This window comes from Chrysemys picta, chromosome 3, assembly GCF_011386835.1.
Source record: "Chrysemys picta bellii isolate R12L10 chromosome 3, ASM1138683v2, whole genome shotgun sequence".
Lineage (NCBI taxonomy): Eukaryota > Metazoa > Chordata > Testudines > Emydidae > Chrysemys > Chrysemys picta.
Genome location: NC_088793.1, coordinates 165,206,907 through 165,224,440, shown reverse-complemented (window position 1 = coordinate 165,224,440; position 17,534 = coordinate 165,206,907). Strand labels below are relative to the sequence as shown.

Below are 17,534 nucleotides of genomic sequence, written 5' to 3'. Positions count from 1 at the left end.
GCGCTGAGTCCGAATCTATTGCTTTCACCACAATAGGAATTTGACTAATGACTGCTTCAGGGGTCAGGATTTGGCCCTACAGAAGCATATAATCTATTATAAAAATGCACATTGTATTTTAGAGTACATTACTGGTCATTTAATAAGCTGAAGAATTTTGCAACAATGCTTGGATTTTTGTGTGTCCTGTGGTGCAATTCAAAATCATTCTAGATAAAGAAAAAGCTGTAACTCCTTCTGGTTGATCAGAAGAAACTTCCATTTATATTCTTGGATTTGCTTGTGTTAGCATGGTGTGCTTCCCCTGCAAAAATAGGCAGGCATAAACAAACCCTTCTATAAATAGTTGATAAATTACAGCACCAAGTGCTGCGTGTGCAGTACTGGGAAAATCAATGACATCGTGCCGATTGGTCCCTGGGTTGCCTTCAGCTGCTGAATAATGTTTCTTGCAGATGGAGGATTTCATGATTCAACTTCTTGCAGAAACAACTGCCATTTCCCAGTCAAGGGGAGATGATTGTTTCAGGTAACACATAGGTTTCAGCCAACTGTGTTGAGGAAATAGACACACAGAGTCTATCTAGCTATTTAGCATGTCCCAGATTACATACATGCCTTTTCATAATTCATAACTATGCCTGCCTAAATAGTACATAGCTATCGGCCAGACTGCGGCCTGTCTTGTGTGCCCGTGCAAGGGAGTAAGGGACTATAAGTCACCCCTTTTCTCCTCTGTATTAGTCACCCATACTATGGGTAGCTGTGCAGAGGGGACAATAGCCACCACAGAGCTACTTACATGACCTCCCACCCCCATACACGAGGGCGGGAGAAGGCAGGGAATGAGTGGAGACTTGGCCCTGCGTTAACCATATGCTGGTCACTGTGGCTTTACTGGTGCAATAGGAGATGACTGCAGAGCCAGCTGGGTACATCCCCTCTGCAGCAAAGGAAAACTGACTCAAATTCACAATCTGCTGATAGAGCAGACTGCAGACCTTGTCCTGCGACATCTTTGAAATGTACATATCAACAGTTTCTCGCAATGCTGTTAAGAACAGAAACTTACAGGGCTGTGGCGTTTTTACTCAGCCCTTACTGAGGTGAATGCCAGTTGAGCTCAGAATTTGGCTAGTACTGTATCAAAAATGTAAGACCACTCTTCTCCATTGATCCTGCTTCAACCCTGCCAAATTTTGTTGCTTGTTAGTGATTTGAGCTATTTTTTTTTTCTTGAAAAGAGCTCACTGTATAATAACATCAGGACTTCTTGGACATGGCCTTTGAAATAGGTCCCTGAGACACCGAGGCAGCCTTTTTACTCAGCATGATTTGACAGTATTCTACACTACACCATAAAACAAAGCCAAGAAAATTGCTCAGATTGCACCTTAGAATAGGCTGGATCTAAAGGGTAAAATTGAAGGGCAATGCGCAGATATAAGATTGAAACAGAAAACTCCTTCCATTCTTTCAGTGATGCCCAACTTTTTTTCCTGCGCGCACAAGGAAGTCACCGTTTTTTAAAGCTATGTGGCAATGGATGGTATGATCCTAGCTTCCAGCATCCATTCTAAATAGCCAGTTGGCATTTATGTTTCTGGAGGGATCCCATATCCCTTTCCATTTCAATCCGTTAATATTTCACGCTTCATGTTGCACTTGCAGATCAGCATTCAAAATAACACTTTTGGACTTCAGCGGGAACTGCATGCATCCCTCTTTCTGTCTAGAAAAATGAGACTATGAGACATGAAAACAGTTGAGAGAAGTTTCTATTAGTGTTAATTTAGGCATCAAAATAAATGGCTGACAACACAAAGAAAGTAGCAGTGAAAGATCTAAATTGTATGAATAGAGAATAATAAGGTAAAATTAAAGTGTTGTAAAATGCACAGGGTTTGGTGCCTCTAGAGAACAATGCTACAGTTCCTCCTGCCAGTTGTCAGCAAACATCTCACTAATAAGAGGAGTGAAAACGTGATATGAAGGGAGCAGGAGAGAATAACTGATTGGGGTTATGACTCAATGTAACTTGGATTTAAGGGGGAAAACTATGGCTGAAACTGAACTGAAGCAGGCTGCGGAGAATTAATATAATGAGAGAATGATGGATGGGCTGCAGTGTGATACAAGGAAATAATTGCACTCAGAGTTGTCAAATGAGCTAGATGCATCTCCATACATTAAAGGAAAAGCAGCAGCAAAACAAGGAAAATTGTCACTCGAATAGAGTTCTTATAGACTGTGCTGGGTTTTCCATGTGGAAACAGGAGTGAGATGATTGGGTCTGCTTCCTGCTGAGCTGCAGAGGTGATTTCCTGCTTTGTCAGAGCACTGCATGTGACATGGAGATGTGCTGGTGTGTTGGGAGAGATTGTTACTGAGATGGATACTGGAAAAGGCATTAAAATCTTCTGGAAACAGAGGATAAAATTGGTAAGAATAGAGCTTTAAAGGAAAACTATTTTAAAAAAAAAATCTTTTTAAGGGGGCAGTTGGGAGGTATGATTTGCTAAACTCAACTTCATACATACATACATCTTTAGTTTAATCTGCGGATTGTCACTGCACACTGAGAGAAGCTTCATATTTTTCCGGTCCCCGTTCAGCAAAGCATTTAAGCACATGTTTAAGTCGACCCCTATTCAACAAAGCAATTAAAAATGTGCTTAAATTCTATAAGCACACACCTACATTTAAGCTGAATAGAGATGGACTGCAGGATCAGGACCAAAGAGCATAATTCAAAGCCACTGAAGTTAGTGGAAAGACCTGCATTGATTCCAATGGGATTTGGATCAGCCATTAAAAGAACAGGCCTTACAAGCAACTGCGTGAATAAATATGTCAACAATGGTGACCTACAATAACAAATCAGTTTGTGTGTATGCACATGCTTGGTTTCAAGCTTTCAAGGGCTTATTGCAAATAGCAAGGGAAGAAATATTTGAATAATTGTTTAATGTTGGGTTATTTAATGGTCAGGGTGGGAATCTGAATTGTTCTTTTATTCCTGTTCTTAGTTCTGTTCAGATTGGTTGTGTTTTGGAGGTATCATTTGTTAATGCACTCGAGGTCTTGGGTATGGGAGCCCAAAAACTAACTATTACTATAATCAATAATAATATGAAAAAAACAATTAGAAGTGTCCTTTAAACTTCATGTAATTTCCATATTGATTTTCACCTTTGCTTTTCACTTAATTTTCCAGTCTTCTGCTCTTGAGGTTTTAGACCTCAATGAAACATCTTAACATGGACTACTGTTTGGACTACCTTCCTCATCTGAATTGACCTTTTTTCACTTTTAGTATCACACACATTACTGGATGACCCCTATAACCTTTGGCCACATTTCCCATTTTCCCTTTTCTCATTCCATCCATTGTTTTACACTATTTAATTTCTCCCGGAGCTTCCTGACTTCTAAAAACTTCATTGCTGAATTTCAACATCCTTACTCTCACCCATTTTGACTCTCATCATTGGTTCAGGCATGGACTAAATATGCTAGAGTTGAGCTACCACAGCACAGTTGGACAACCTTCTGGGAAGAGCTGGGTAGAAGACTTCAGTCTTACTTCACTTTTTTAGGAGCTTGAATCTCCCGCAGGCATTCCTTTCAAGCTGAAATTTGCTGTGCTTGTTTTCAGTCCAGAGGTGAATTGTTTGAGTGAAATTGGCTGAGCTATTTTGGAGATATTTGAGTGTGACAAATATTTCCCCATATGATTGAAGTTAGAAGCCTCAAATATGGGGCCTAATACTGCCCATCTCATTCACACAAATTATGTCATAGAAATCAATGGGATTGAGTTGTTGCTATTTGAGACTTGAAAATCAAATCCAGTTTGAAGAAAATAAGTTCAACAATTTTAAAGTTTTAGAGCTAAATCCTGAGGTCCTTCCTCAGACTTTTACACAGGGCTAGACTGTGGCAGTCCCTGATATAAATTGCTAGGGATGGATGCAAAGATCTTTCTTCAGCCCTTTCACAAGCACCAGCCACAATCACAGTTCCTGCATTCTCCCTTCCTTCGCTGTCTTTGAGTATGTCAATGCTTCAGTCATGGGGCGCTAAGGCAGCTTGTGTAGAGATACCCAAACTAGTTTTAATCTAGCTAGCTCAGGTATGTACCAGCAGATCCATGGCAGCAAGGGCTTCAGAGTAGACTAGCCACCTGAGCAATTATCCAGGCTCCCAGGCAGCCTGCTGCCAAGATGACTAGATTAAAAGCTAGCTCAGGTATGTCTACATGAGGTGCAATCACACCCTATAGATATACCCGAAGGGCACATCTGCCCTGCAATAAAAAACCCACAGCATGGCCATGGCTCAGGCTGAGGGGCTAAAAATGCAGTGTAGACATTTGGGCTTAAGGCTGGAGCCTGGGCTCTGAGTCCCCACAAGGGGGGTGGGTCTCAGAGCCCGGGCACCAGCCTGCGCCCAAATGTCTACACTGTTATTTTTAGCTCCGCAGCCAAGCCTCATGAGCTCGAGCCGATTGACCTAGGCTCTGAGACTCTGCGCCGCAGATTTATTGTAGTGTAGAGGTACCCACCGTACCCTTACTGACCCCCAGGAGGCTAGCCACCCCGAAGTGGACAGGGTGGAGACTCCTGGCCCTTTGCCACACAAAGAATACATTCTTCTGGGGAGCTCTGGAAGGCGTTGTGCATGCAGCCACTTCAAAATGATCCCCACTAGAGGTTATCAATGGGGATAGAGCCCTAGACTTCCAGCATCAAAAGCACAGGCCTCTCCCACTTGAGCTAGAGAAATAACACTGATAGCAAGTGTTCTCCTGGGGCTGGGCTACCCATGCCAGTGTGTTCCACAGCCAGCTTATTTACATATGAATAAAGTGGTTAGAAGTGGGGTGCAGAAAGCCCTGATAGTGGGCTTGAAATCTTTTTTAAGATATCTGCATTATACTAGGGATCTGATTCACCACTGTATTATATCACATTTACTCCAGGACAATTCTATTGACATTAATGGAGTAACACTGACCTGAAACCAGCAGAGAAGCAAGCCGTAGTGCTGGAGTGGACAGAACATACATGGCTGGGAAATGGCACACACAAAACTTAAAGCTTTGTTTCCATTTAAAAAAAATTCCTTAATTGCTTATTAGTCAGGTGCAATTCTTCACTAAGCCCTGGAAATAAAATAAATCATAATGACAATGTTACCTGTGGCCCCAAGTGAGATAAATAGATATTTTTTTCCAATGGGCTACAAAGGAGAGTTAAAAAAAAAAAAAAAAAAAAAAAAAAAGTAAAACACTGGCTCTCTTGTGCGTGTTGACCTGCCTGCCTCCAGGATGCCTCCACTCAGAGGTTCGCTTTAAAGTTCAGCTGCAGGCATCAGGCCACTGGAATTTGTTCTACTTTGCTGGAGGCCTGTAGAGCTAAGTACAGACACAGACAGTTCAAAGCTCAGTTGTGAGGCTTTCATTCAAAATTCCTCACAACAGCATAGTAACTTTCCATATGCCTGTCAACACTCACACGCATTCAGTTTCCTCAGTGATGGGGAGAGGCGTTTACCCAGAAGAGAGGGAAACATGGCACTAACTTTTCCTGCCTCTCTCCAGCCCTGCTAGTGAGATTGGAAGGGGAATAAACAAGCAGTGAGTACCTGGGAGGGATGTTTGCCTGGGATCTCGCTCATGTTTACCAGCCCTGGCAGGAGTAGCAAAGCTACACTAAGGACTTGTGTACACACAATTTTTGTACCACTATAACGGTCAGTTTAGAAATTTATGGGACTAAACTATACCAATATAAGCATCTCTACAGTGGTCTAACTGCATCCACACTACAGGGGTTGTACCATTTTAACTATATCAGTTTCTAAATCATAAACCTAATCTAAATCATAATAAATCATTTCTAAACTGATATAGCCATAGTGGTACAAAAACTGTGTGTGGACTACCCCTGAGCAAAGCTAACCTCCATGAACTAAACATGACAAATGGTGCTGATCTCCCACAGAGGAGTTCTAGGGGTGTAGAACTAACAGCAAATATGCAGAGAAATCCAACAGTTATTTGTGGCACAATACTTTTAATGATAACCTTGTTTTCAGGCACTGAGATAAATGCTTGAGTATTTTCCTTAATAAGGGATTCCGGATCAAGGCCTAAGTTTTTGATCTTTTGGTTCCTGATAACAACAGTCCCAATCGTGTTCCTGAGATCCACTTTGGGAAGGGATTCTCATGAATGGATCTTCTACTCCTGGACAGAAAGGGAGCTCAGTGCCTCACCCTTTGTGTGGACCCCACAGAGGAGTCTCTCCAGGTCTAAGGATCTGTCTGGGCAGGCCTGGGGGAGGAGCGGGTAGGCCCATGGTAAGGAGACACCTATCATCATGCCAGTGCCCAGGTCAGGTCAGAGTTCCCCTGCCAGCCATGATGAAGGTTTCCCTTTAAGGAGCGGCCCCAGGAACAGCTGCCAAAGCCATGATGACTCCACTGGAGCCCCAGTGCCAAGCAGTGTGGAGGACTCCTCAGGGACCCAGCTCTGTTGCCCCAGCAACACCTCATAGAATAGCTGCATGAGGTGGGGCATAGACATCACTCTACCCTCTGCAGACTGCTCAGCACTGGTATGACTGGTATGCTAGGGGGAGCGCGTGCTACACCTGCTCAAATGTGTACTACGTGCTGTTTAGTGCCCTTCCCCGCTGCACCTGGAGGCATTATGCTTATTTCTGGTTTCTGTGAGCAAAAACTCTTCCGACACCACTACTTGGGTGGTGCACTATCCCTCCCACGCTACAGCAGGATTCTAGTTCCTGCAGCCTTAATTTGGCTTCCAAACAGTTATCTGCTTGGTTTTCTCTTTGGCATCTGAGAGCTAAACTACAGCACACAGAGCAGGAAATTTGACACATTTGACATCGTGTTTGCAGACTATGGCAGGGCAGAGCCGTGCCATCTGTGTATTTATTTCACATTCAAGATCGGTGCGTATTTCAAACAGAAATAAACCCCTATTCAGTGGCAGTTCACTAATGCATGAGAGAGTGATGCAGCCTCTACGCAGGCCAGGGTGCAGTCGAAGTGAAATTTGTAGCAAGGATCTGCAGCATTTGGTACAAACCAGTGTTTTATTATCACTTACTGACATCTACTGGCTACAGCATGCATTATTTCTGAAGGCTTTAGAGAGTAGAGACTTTAAGTAGGACCTGATTTCCAGAAGAGATGAGCATGTGGAGCTCCATTTGAAGTCAATGGGAGGTCTGAGTGCTCAGCACCTCTAAATATCAGGCCCTAAACAAAACGAGTCTTTGCATCGTTAGCCTGAAGGATGAGAGTGGTAGCAATGCTCAGTGTATCATTTGGAGCACCAATGTAGCCCTACCCAGCAAAACTACATAGCCTCCAGGGCCTTGTGTTTCGTGGTCCATGTATGCTGAAGCTCTGGAATTAAAAGCAAGGGTGGGGAGGCGGGGTGCGGGGAGGTTATAAAATCAGGCCTGTTCTCAAACTCCCCTCTTTTGCAACATTCTTAGTTTCCTATCAAAAAATCTCATTAATTTAGGGGCACATCCAGCTCCCAGCTTGTTTAGCCAGGCTGGGTACAGGGAAGATACATGGGGGGTGAAGAGGAAACATCTCACAAGCTGCACAGAGGCTGTGGGTTGCTCTGCAGAGGTTCTTTGGCTCTCAGACTGAAATGGCTTTATATAGCTCCCCAGTAGGTTCAGGAAACAAGAGGATCCAGAATGGACTATTGGCCTCTCATCCTTCCATTAGACTTAGGGGCGGCTCTAGGCACCAGCAAAGCAAGCACGTGCTTGGGGCAGCCCATTTGCAGGGGCGGCAGGGATCCAGCATGGGAGCTGAGAACCAACAGAGGCCCCTGGGAGCTGTAGTTCGTTGGTTAGCTCCCTGCCTATAGAGCCAGCCCTGGAGCAGGGAAAGAACTACATTTCCCAGCATTCCCTTGGCCACTACCAACAGGAAAGAGGATGAGGGAGTGAGGAAGCTGAGACCTCATGCTGTAGCCTGCTGTGAATGGAGAGCTGCGCTGTGAGTAGGGATTCCATATTTTAACAGTCAAAAAATAGGACACTCCACGGGGAGGGAGGGTAGCCCCCATCCGACTGCCCCCCCCCATCCAACCCCCCTACTCCCTGTCCCCTGATCACCCCCTCCCGGGACCCCTGCCCCAACTGCCCCGCAGGACTCCACCCCCTATCTAAGCCCCACTGGTCCTTGTACCCAACTTCCCCCTTCCTGAGACCCCCCCCCAACTTCCCCTCTAGGACCCCACCCCTTACCTGTCCCCTGACAAACCCCTGGGACTCCCATGCCTATCCAACTGCTGCCTGTCCCCTGACTGCCCCCCCAAGCCCCTGACCCATCTAACCCCCCCTTCTCCCTGCCCCTGACTGCCCCCCGAACCTCCGCCCCATCCAACCCCCCCCTGCTCCCTGTCCCTTTACTGCCCCCACCCCGGAACCCCCTACCCCTTCTCCAACCCACTTACCGTGTCACTCAGACCAGCGTGTCTGGCTTCGTGCAGCGCCAGACACACTGCTGCATACATGCTGCCGTGCTCCCCTGTGGAGCCACAAGCTCCCTTCCCTCCCCCAGCACCTGCCTTCCAGATTTGAACACCTCAAAATTCAGGAGTGCTCAAGCTCAGTTTGGGCAGCTTTTACTTCATTTCTCCCAAATCAAATATAGTGATCCACTGTAACTTGCTGTAGAAAAAGTAGGATAAAATTGAGCAAGAAATGCTTCTCAGTGGTTATTAGGACTGGAATTGCTATTTTCAACAGCCATTGCCTTTTGTTTGTTTGTTTAAAAGGAAGACAGTGATACTGCATTGGCAAATTCCCCATAGAAAGAAAGAGTGGAAGGAAAAGAATAATAAAGGCACCTCAACTTTTCCTCATTTATGTAGGACAGTCTTATAATATGCATCCAGATATCCTCCAATCACACAAGCTGAAAATTGTTCCACTTTACTGCAGTTCTGTAACCATATGGGAACCAATCCTGTCTGTGTTCTGTGCACATCTAAAATTCCTGCAGAATGACCTGCCGTGGGAGCCAGTGACCCAGGGCTGTGGCGGAAGGATGGTGCAGGTGGGGGCGGTGAGCCCAGGGCTGGGGCGGCACGAGGTGTGTGTGTGTGGGGGGGGGGGGGCAATGGTGGGGGGGTAGGGGGAACCCAGAGCTAGGGCAGCAGGGTGTGTGTGTGGGAGAGCCCAGGGCTGGGGCGGCAGGGGGATGCGGGTGGGGGAGGTGAGAGCCCAGGGCTGGGACGGTAGGGGGGTGCGGGTCAAGGGGTGAGAGCCCAGGGCTGGGGAGGCAGGGGGGTGCGGCAAGGAGCCCAGGGCTGGGATGGGGGGCAGCCAAACATTTTTTTGCTTGGGGCAGCAAAAAACCTAGAGCCGGCCCTGATTAGACTTATGCCTAGGGTTACCATACGTCCGGTTTTTCGGCACTCAAACCCCCGTCTGGGGGGAATTGCCAAAAAGCCGAACATGTCCGGGAAAATGCCGGCTGGGCACTTCCCCTCCCGCGGCTGCTCTGCTCCTCCCCTGACTCTTCGGCTCTGTTTAAGAGCTGAGCTGCCCGAGCGCTATGGGCTTCAGGCAGCCCCCTTGTCTCCGGACCCCAGCCGCCGGCCGGGCACTTCCCCTCCTGGGCTCCAGCGGCGCAGGGTCCGGAGGCATGGGGGCTGCCTGAAGCCGGTAGCGCTCGGGCAGCTCGGCTCTTAAACAGAGCCGAAGAGTCAGGGGAGGAGCAGAGCCTCCGGCCGCGGCAGCTCTGCTCCTCCCCGACTCTTCGGCTCTGTTTAAGAGCCGAGCGCTACGGGCTTCGGGTCAGTGAGTCAGTGGCAGTGGTGGGGATAGAATCCAAGACCCTAAATGCCCTGCTTCAGCCACACACACCTTGCTAAAGGTCTTTAAAAGCATCAGCAAACTAATGGTTACCACACAAGTGGGAGGCAAGGGAGTTGTTATCATTCCCATTTTACAGATGCGTCAATTGATGCAAAGAAGAGACAATGACTCACTCAAGGCCATAGTTTGGGTCAATACCAGATTCAGGATCCCTGTGTCTCAGGCTTGTGCTCAGCCCATTGGACAAGGCCTTTGGCTCTTCAAATTATTTCTGCTTCAAACTATTTGGGAACAATATTTATGGGTAGGGGGAATGGAATTAAGTGGCCACTATTCTTCATCTCTTAATGTCTAATTCCTCTGCACTACACTGAAAATTTCCCCCTTCCTATCAGCTATGTATTGTATAGGCAACACTGGCAGATTCCTTAACGTTGTGACCCTCTCCTGTCTTGGCATGAATGCCATCTTGTGCTGCTCATGCTGTAGGATAGCTTGACACTGAGAGCTGCATTAAAAGTACCAAAACAAACAAAAAATATCAATTCACAGAGAAACACTAATGGGTGGGGTCCATCAGGATTGCAGCATCCCTTTTTATCTTATTCTGCTATTTTTGATTGAGTTGGAAGAAAATGAATAAAAATAAGCACACGGATTTACATGAGTACACAGTTGGGGAGGTGTCATACTGTATCTAATCATGTTGGTTCTATACTGTATATTGAATGCTAGAACTGCTCAGCTTTATACATCAACGTGTCAGCACATTAAAAGCCCAGCAAGACAACAAATAGGAGCTGGTATGGCCTAGTGCACATCATACTAGAATAGGTCTCAGGAGACCTTGGTTCTAGTCTGCGATTAACCTACTGAGTGACCTTGGGCAAATAACATCACCTCCCTATACCTCAGTTTCCCCCCTCTTGACCTCCTTTATAAAGCACTTTGAAATCTACTGATGAAAAGTGTTTAAGAACAAGGAGTTATTATTATTACCTGGTGAACAAAGACAAAGTACTCTTATCTGATAGAAATGATGAAAAAAGAGACTATTTAAAATGGATAAAAAGGTATTCCGCAGCACTCTCAGTGCAATGTAGAAAATTAACTTCTCATGCCATAACAGCCAACAGAAGCGATACTTGAGTTTACCAACTATCTAAAATCTCACCTTCTGTGTGTTAGCTCACATGTAGCTACTGGAACTGATCTTTTAATTTGTTGGTGGGTAGCTGACCACGATCTGTCATATTAAGAATGTGTACATTGCCAACAAAAAAAAAAGACACAGCATTTTAAATTACCTTGGTCGGGGAGGCAAAATCAAAAGCTCTGCCCCAATGAGAGGTATGGATGAAACATACTGTGAATAAGCAGACAGTGTGGATGGATATATAAGCACTCCCAGCCATTCCTGTCAAAAATGATGCACAAGTGCGATTCACTGATCCAAGCCAAAAGATAACACAATCACATGAGTTGTGCAGAGGAAGCTTTCTGAGTTCTCAGGGCTCAGGAAGACATCTCTTGTGTATGCATATTTGAATCATGATGACTACCTTTCCCAGAAAGAATACACTGAGGCATAACACCAGGAAAAGGACATGAAACAATCTTTCCTGAGAGAAAATACAGGGGAGCCAGGTCTGAAACAAGGAAGGAGAGGTTGTAGGATCCAGTCCAAGAGATTATACTAGATGGATGAGCCGACATATATTCAGTTTAATACTCTGCCTTAAAACATCATAAAAATATACATTCAAACTGATGTTAAAATGAGAAAAGCCAGGTATTGTAGCTAATACAACCTGGGCCTATTTTTCAGAGGTACTGAGCCCCTCCATCTTGACTTCAATTAAAGTTATAGATGCTCAGCATCCCTGAAAATCAGGTCCTGAAAATGGTAGCAAAATACCCTGTATTAACGTGATATCCTGAGGCACAATGAGGGATATTCTGGATCAAGTGGGAGCTCCTTAACAAAAATAGTAATGTCGTTTTTTGTGTGTGATTTTCTACATATGATAGTATAAATTTAAATGCAAAACCACAACTTTAATGCCAAATTGAGATTTCACTATCACTATAATCATCAGGAAATGTACAGTTAAAGTTCCCACAGCAACTTTAACCTGCCTATGCACTACTGTAGGGTCTTTGCTGTTAGACTTACAAATTACCCACATCTGCAGGGTAGAAATGATGCAGACTCTAACATCTGTGATGCCTGATGTCATGATAAGCAATCCTAGTCTTCTGATCTGTATTCTCCTGTCACCTGTTCCATATATTCGCCAAAATTGCTTCTTCTAAAATGATCAAAGTTCAGTAAAATCCTTATAAGAGGAATAATGGCACAGAGACTGCTAAGAGAAGTTGACTCATTGTTTCTGTTGGAGAACAATTTGTAATGGTATTCTTGCCTTGGTTGATCACTTCTATTCAAGTGACAAGCCATCTGAATAACACATAAAAAAGGTCTGCTCTGGCATGAGCTAGCAGTACTTCACATTACTTTCACCATGCTGAGAACTCACACAGAAATCCAATTTCTAGGCTCACTAACCATTTTGATCTAGTACTAATTCCCCTAATACTGTTATAACCTTTCAGCATTTTCCTTATTCTCTTTCTGTATAGAGACTTGCACATTTTAGAGGAACAGTTTTCGCCACTCACTATATGCCTCTGGTCATTACAACCTTTCTGTCACTTTTTCAATTGTGATGAGGAATGCAAACCCTACATAAACTTGGCAAATCAAGAGTTAATTAAACCCCTGTCCCAAGCCAGCCAGAGGCCCTACAGCTGGTGGTGGCAGCCAAGCAATTAGGCTTGTCAACATCCCTCAAATAAACTCCTGCTGTATATCAAATCCTATTGTTACCTGGTCCCCCAGAGGCTGGGGAGGTTATAATATCAGGACTGCAGGCTGCAAAGAGCTCTCTGCTTTTTTTTTGCCTGACCCAAACCTTACGTTTCTGTTTTGAATTGTGAGTGAAGAAAGCCTTATCTTTTGGGGAAGATGAATGCTCCATTTATTTTACTGAGTTCTTAACTCTGAAGCCTTTTGCGTGGGGGGGAGAGACTAACACCACCACAGAAGAGGACTCTGGGTGATGGGACTGCCACTCCATGGTGGCTCGGCAGGGGTGATTATCAGAAGGGGACCTCCTCCCCAACTCTGAGTTGGCCAGTCGTCTGCTTGTGTGGCTGGGAGCTGAGTCTTCATTCCTTTGGGACTCCGGACTGCCTGAAGACAGGAAGTGTTGGACTGAAGAGGCCATACCAACTCCCCACCTCAAACTCATCCATGGAGTGGGCTAGGTGCACTGTATGGAACAATCTGCTCCATTGTACTTTGATGGAGTAGATTGCTTCTATCCTGTGCACACCCTGAGACCTCCCAGGAGAGATTGTGCACTATCCCCCACACCAGGAAGTGGCACAAATGCCGCAGTCTAGCCCAAAGAGACATTTTTTAACACTGGCTGTGCAATAATTCTTGTTCATTCCAATGTTTTCTGTCTTCTTATTCTGTTTCTTTTAAATTACATTTCTGACACTTAAATCTAAGCAAACAGACTGAAAATCCAGAAAATCGGATGAAGCAGAATATTTAAGATTCAGTTTTGGGTAATTATATTCCATCTCTACATAATCTCTCCATTTTCAACTAGAGAAGTTATTCTTCTTCACTTCCTGTCCTGAACTGCTCTTTGTGTTGTGTGTTTTGTTAAACAGTGGCTGCATTCCACCCCAGAGACGGCTGCATTTCATTGCTTGGGGAAGTGATTCCTAAATGTACAATTTGAAAATCAGTTTGGGGATTTTTTGGGATGCAAAGAACTAGAGAAAAAAATTAATTTTCACATGTTTTTAATTGCAGAACAAGGAAAAATATCCTGGAAATCCTGGGGATACTTTGAAGCACTCTCTTGAGGTAGAGGGTTGTATTTTAAAGATGGTTTTCAGTGCAGGTTTCACTCTAACTCAAAATGTTAAATCACCGTTTTGATAAGGGCTCAAAATTAGCTATAGTCAAACAATGCCAATGATCTTTCTCAGGATTTTTTTACAATTAGTTTTATTAAAATTTCCTGTGATTTGTGTGTGTGGGGGAGTTGATGAAAAACATGTCACTTTTCAGTAAAAAAAAGTTTGGCTTTTGATAACATTTTTTATGTTTAATAATCAAAACCAGATACTTTTACAGTAAGCTAAAAATGTCACCAAAAGCAATTTCTAGTTCCGGAGATTCTTTTTGACCAACAGTTCTGTGAAAATTTTCATTTTAGTCAAAAGGCCGTTTTTGTTCAAAAAAGTGTTCTGACAAAAAAATTCTGACCAGCTGTAATCACAATATAGAGAGGGCATGAGAACAGAGAGGAGGTACTGTGAACAACATAAAAATAACCCAGGGCACAAAAAGTTTCTCTCTTTCAACACATATAGAATACACTTTTGATTCAGATGGATAAGCTATACAAATGCACGTACACTGCTGACACTTTTACAGGGGAATGGAGAGGCTAACTCTTTAATACAGGAACTGTGATTGATTCACTTTCATTGTATCAATGTTCAAATATGCTTTTTTCCATGTATGAGAAATGATAATGTAATCAAGGCCAATGCTGAACTGCAAAGTCCAGTCCCCCCAGCTCAATGGTTTGTGTTATTTGTAAATATAACAGTAACAAAGATCCACAGATCTATTACTCCCTGTCTCTTGATTTCCCGGTTTTATTTTGTGCCCCTTATCGATACTCTTCAGAGCTCAGGGCTGAAACAACATAATGGGAGCTTGGAAGCATTGTCTGCATCTCAACTAGGGTCTTGGCATTTGGTAACAACACCAGGGTGTCTCCCCCCCACCACTCCGAGCAAAACAGCTTGGGAGTGTTTGAGCATGAAGTATTGTCAGAGAACTTGTAGTTGACCTGGCCCTGACCCCTATTGCAGAATTACAAGATATTAGTACTGGGGAGTCCAAAGATCTAGACACAAGAAGAAGAAAAACTAAATGAAAAGCAAAAATAAAGGGGAAACATGCTTAATTTTTTATCAGCTAATAGCTGAATTTTACTCCAAATGCTCCATAATAATATGCTTAATAATTAATATGAATTGTTAAACAGTTGCTGCATAATCCTGAGATATCTTTCTTTCATGTTATGTTTATGCTCTGCATGACTGTACAAAATCCTCTTCATGTCCTGCAAGCTTCTCTGAGGTAAGGCTCATGAGACACCTCAGTATCACAATGAGGTGAGTGAATGATTGATTAATGATGAAATTAGCTGACATACCAATAATGGCTATTTGACTGGTTGCTTTTTGTTTGGTTTATATTACTGGGGTGGGGGTGAGGGGAACTGAGTTTGTTTCTGATGCCTGAAAACATATAATTCTTGACAGAAAAGAATGTCCATAGAAGAAATTTTTTACACTAGGCTTGGCAGATGCACATTAATAAATGTGCACATTGCATGCACATTAATACATTAGTTATTCACTCAGTCATTCAGCTGAGTGGACACATTTATCTAATCCACAAATATGTCATAGTCTAGAGCCATAGTAGCAATATTAATGGAAGGTTGAAAAAAATTAAAATCTTCTGTCTCTGCATTTTATATTCCCCTCCAAAAATGTAAACTCTAGGTATTTGCTATGTACAAATGTTTTCATCACTTATTCACAAAAGGCAAACTGTCCATCATGTTGCTTCTGGAGATAGCAGATAAATGCAAGGTCTGAGATAAAATATGGCCAAAATTCACAAACCTATACTTACGCTCTGCAATCCATATAGACACACCTAAATAAAAAGCTTGATTTTTAAAGGCACTGTCATCGACTTCAATGAGCACTATTGGAAACCAGGTGCATGGTCTTTATGAAACAAAAATGGTGCTTTATTTAAAAATAACTCTAAAAATATGACTAAAGTATACCAAATGGCAATTTCCCCCCTCTTTTAATGTTTTCTTTCTTCTCAAAGCATGTATATTGTGTATGGCTACACTGGGATCTTAGTTAAAATGGTGTAAATCTGAAGTAACTCCACTGAAGTGAATGCTGCTATTCTAGATTTACACTAATGTAACTGAGGTCACAATCTGGTCCCTAATGGTTACTGACACTGATAACTCCCATGTAGGACTGGATCACATGCATTTCTCTGAAAAACCCAACATATTCCAAAGCACAAACACAACTACATGCATACACACTCATCAACGTGTATAATGAACTTTTGTAGATTTCACTTTACTTTTCTAGAACTCTTTTTTTCTTTGCTGGTAAGAGAGAGAGAGAAGATTTTTTTTCCCTTTTAACTTCCCAATATTTGAACCGAGGCAGAGAGCTGCCTGCACATCAGGTTAGTTTATGTTCCATGCAACGTTACCATGAAGCACAATATGACATGATAAATAAGAAAAAAAACAAACTGTTTTCTAATGTGAGCATCAAATACCTGATCTAAATTCTTATTAGGCAATTAGCTGATTGCTCTTGTGAGGCACTGACAAAGCTGTGATAGTTGGAGTCAATTTGGATGTGTGGGGGTTGAGTCCCAGCACACCTCAAGAGCAAATAGAGTCTGCTTTAACAGTTCCCATGGTTCAGGTAAATAAGTAAATAAACAACTGCTCCAGCTCTATAATTTATTCCTCAAATACCAGTCTGAGGGGATAGCAAAGCATTAGAGAGGAAAAATCTATATGGGATATTCCCAAATGGATTTGTGCAGAAATGGATAATTAAGTAATGACAAATGAAAAAACAATCTGTACATCTAGTAACTGAAACAAAATGTAATAATAGAGGTTCATTAGTTTTGCATTCTAAATTCTGTTTACCTACTATGAATAGACTAGTGTATTTTTAACTCATATCATTGACTACTCTTTATCTGCCTCTCTTTATCTCTTGCTACAAAAAAGCTATGCGTATATTAATGTATAATACTATAAAATGTGTCATTTTTTACACAAAAGGCTGTAGGAAGCTATGTCTTTCCAAAAAGGTAAATCCACAGCAAAAATATACTCCTAATACAGAAGAAAACGGGACTTAAACTATCTGTAGCAAACATCATTGGTAAAGCTTCATTAGTATGTATTTTCACATAATTCAATTAGCCAAAATACATACAAATGCTAGCAGTGCTGTTCTCTGCTCTGGGAGTGTCAGGGAAGCTTTAAACAGATCTGAAACAAAATTGCATAAATGGCATGTAAAGCCCTGTGCATACAAAGATACCTTCAGGGTTCTAATAAATTCATGAAACTTTTTAAAGTATGATTTCCTAGCAGGCAATCACTTTTAATTAACAGGATCACCTACAGCAACACATGTCCTTCAAAAACTTACATTATTTTTTCTTTTTGAATTTCAAAGTTTCTGTAGTAAAAGTTGAATAGCTGAGTAGCTTAACCTCAAAAGGATTGCTGGCTTTTATGACAGTTATAAACCACTGTGGTGCCTTCTTTATAAGAAGAAAAGATTCTTAACACAACAGAGAAAGAAGGAAATCTCTTTTTAGTCATAGCTAGAAGCAAGCATTTTCTCGAAAGGTCAGAAAACTTTTCCTCAGTTAAAGAATATTTTTAAGGACATTGCAGCTACTTGTACAAG

At 42.9% G+C, this 17,534-nt stretch overlaps 2 long non-coding RNA genes across 2 annotated transcripts in view; one reads left to right on the top strand and one right to left on the bottom strand.

The window, feature by feature from the left end:
- Positions 1 to 17,534, bottom strand: part of LOC135982490 (uncharacterized) — a 69,307-nt gene that overhangs the window by 10,722 nt on the left and 41,051 nt on the right. The window lies entirely within an intron of this gene.
- Positions 7,968 to 17,534, top strand: part of LOC112058727 (uncharacterized) — a 72,964-nt gene continuing 63,397 nt past the window's right edge. Inside the window, exons 1-3 of the long non-coding RNA XR_010599883.1 lie at positions 7,968 to 8,055; positions 13,777 to 13,830; positions 15,114 to 15,158. This is a non-coding gene — a long non-coding RNA (uncharacterized LOC112058727). The remainder of the gene's footprint in view (positions 8,056 to 13,776; positions 13,831 to 15,113; positions 15,159 to 17,534) is intronic.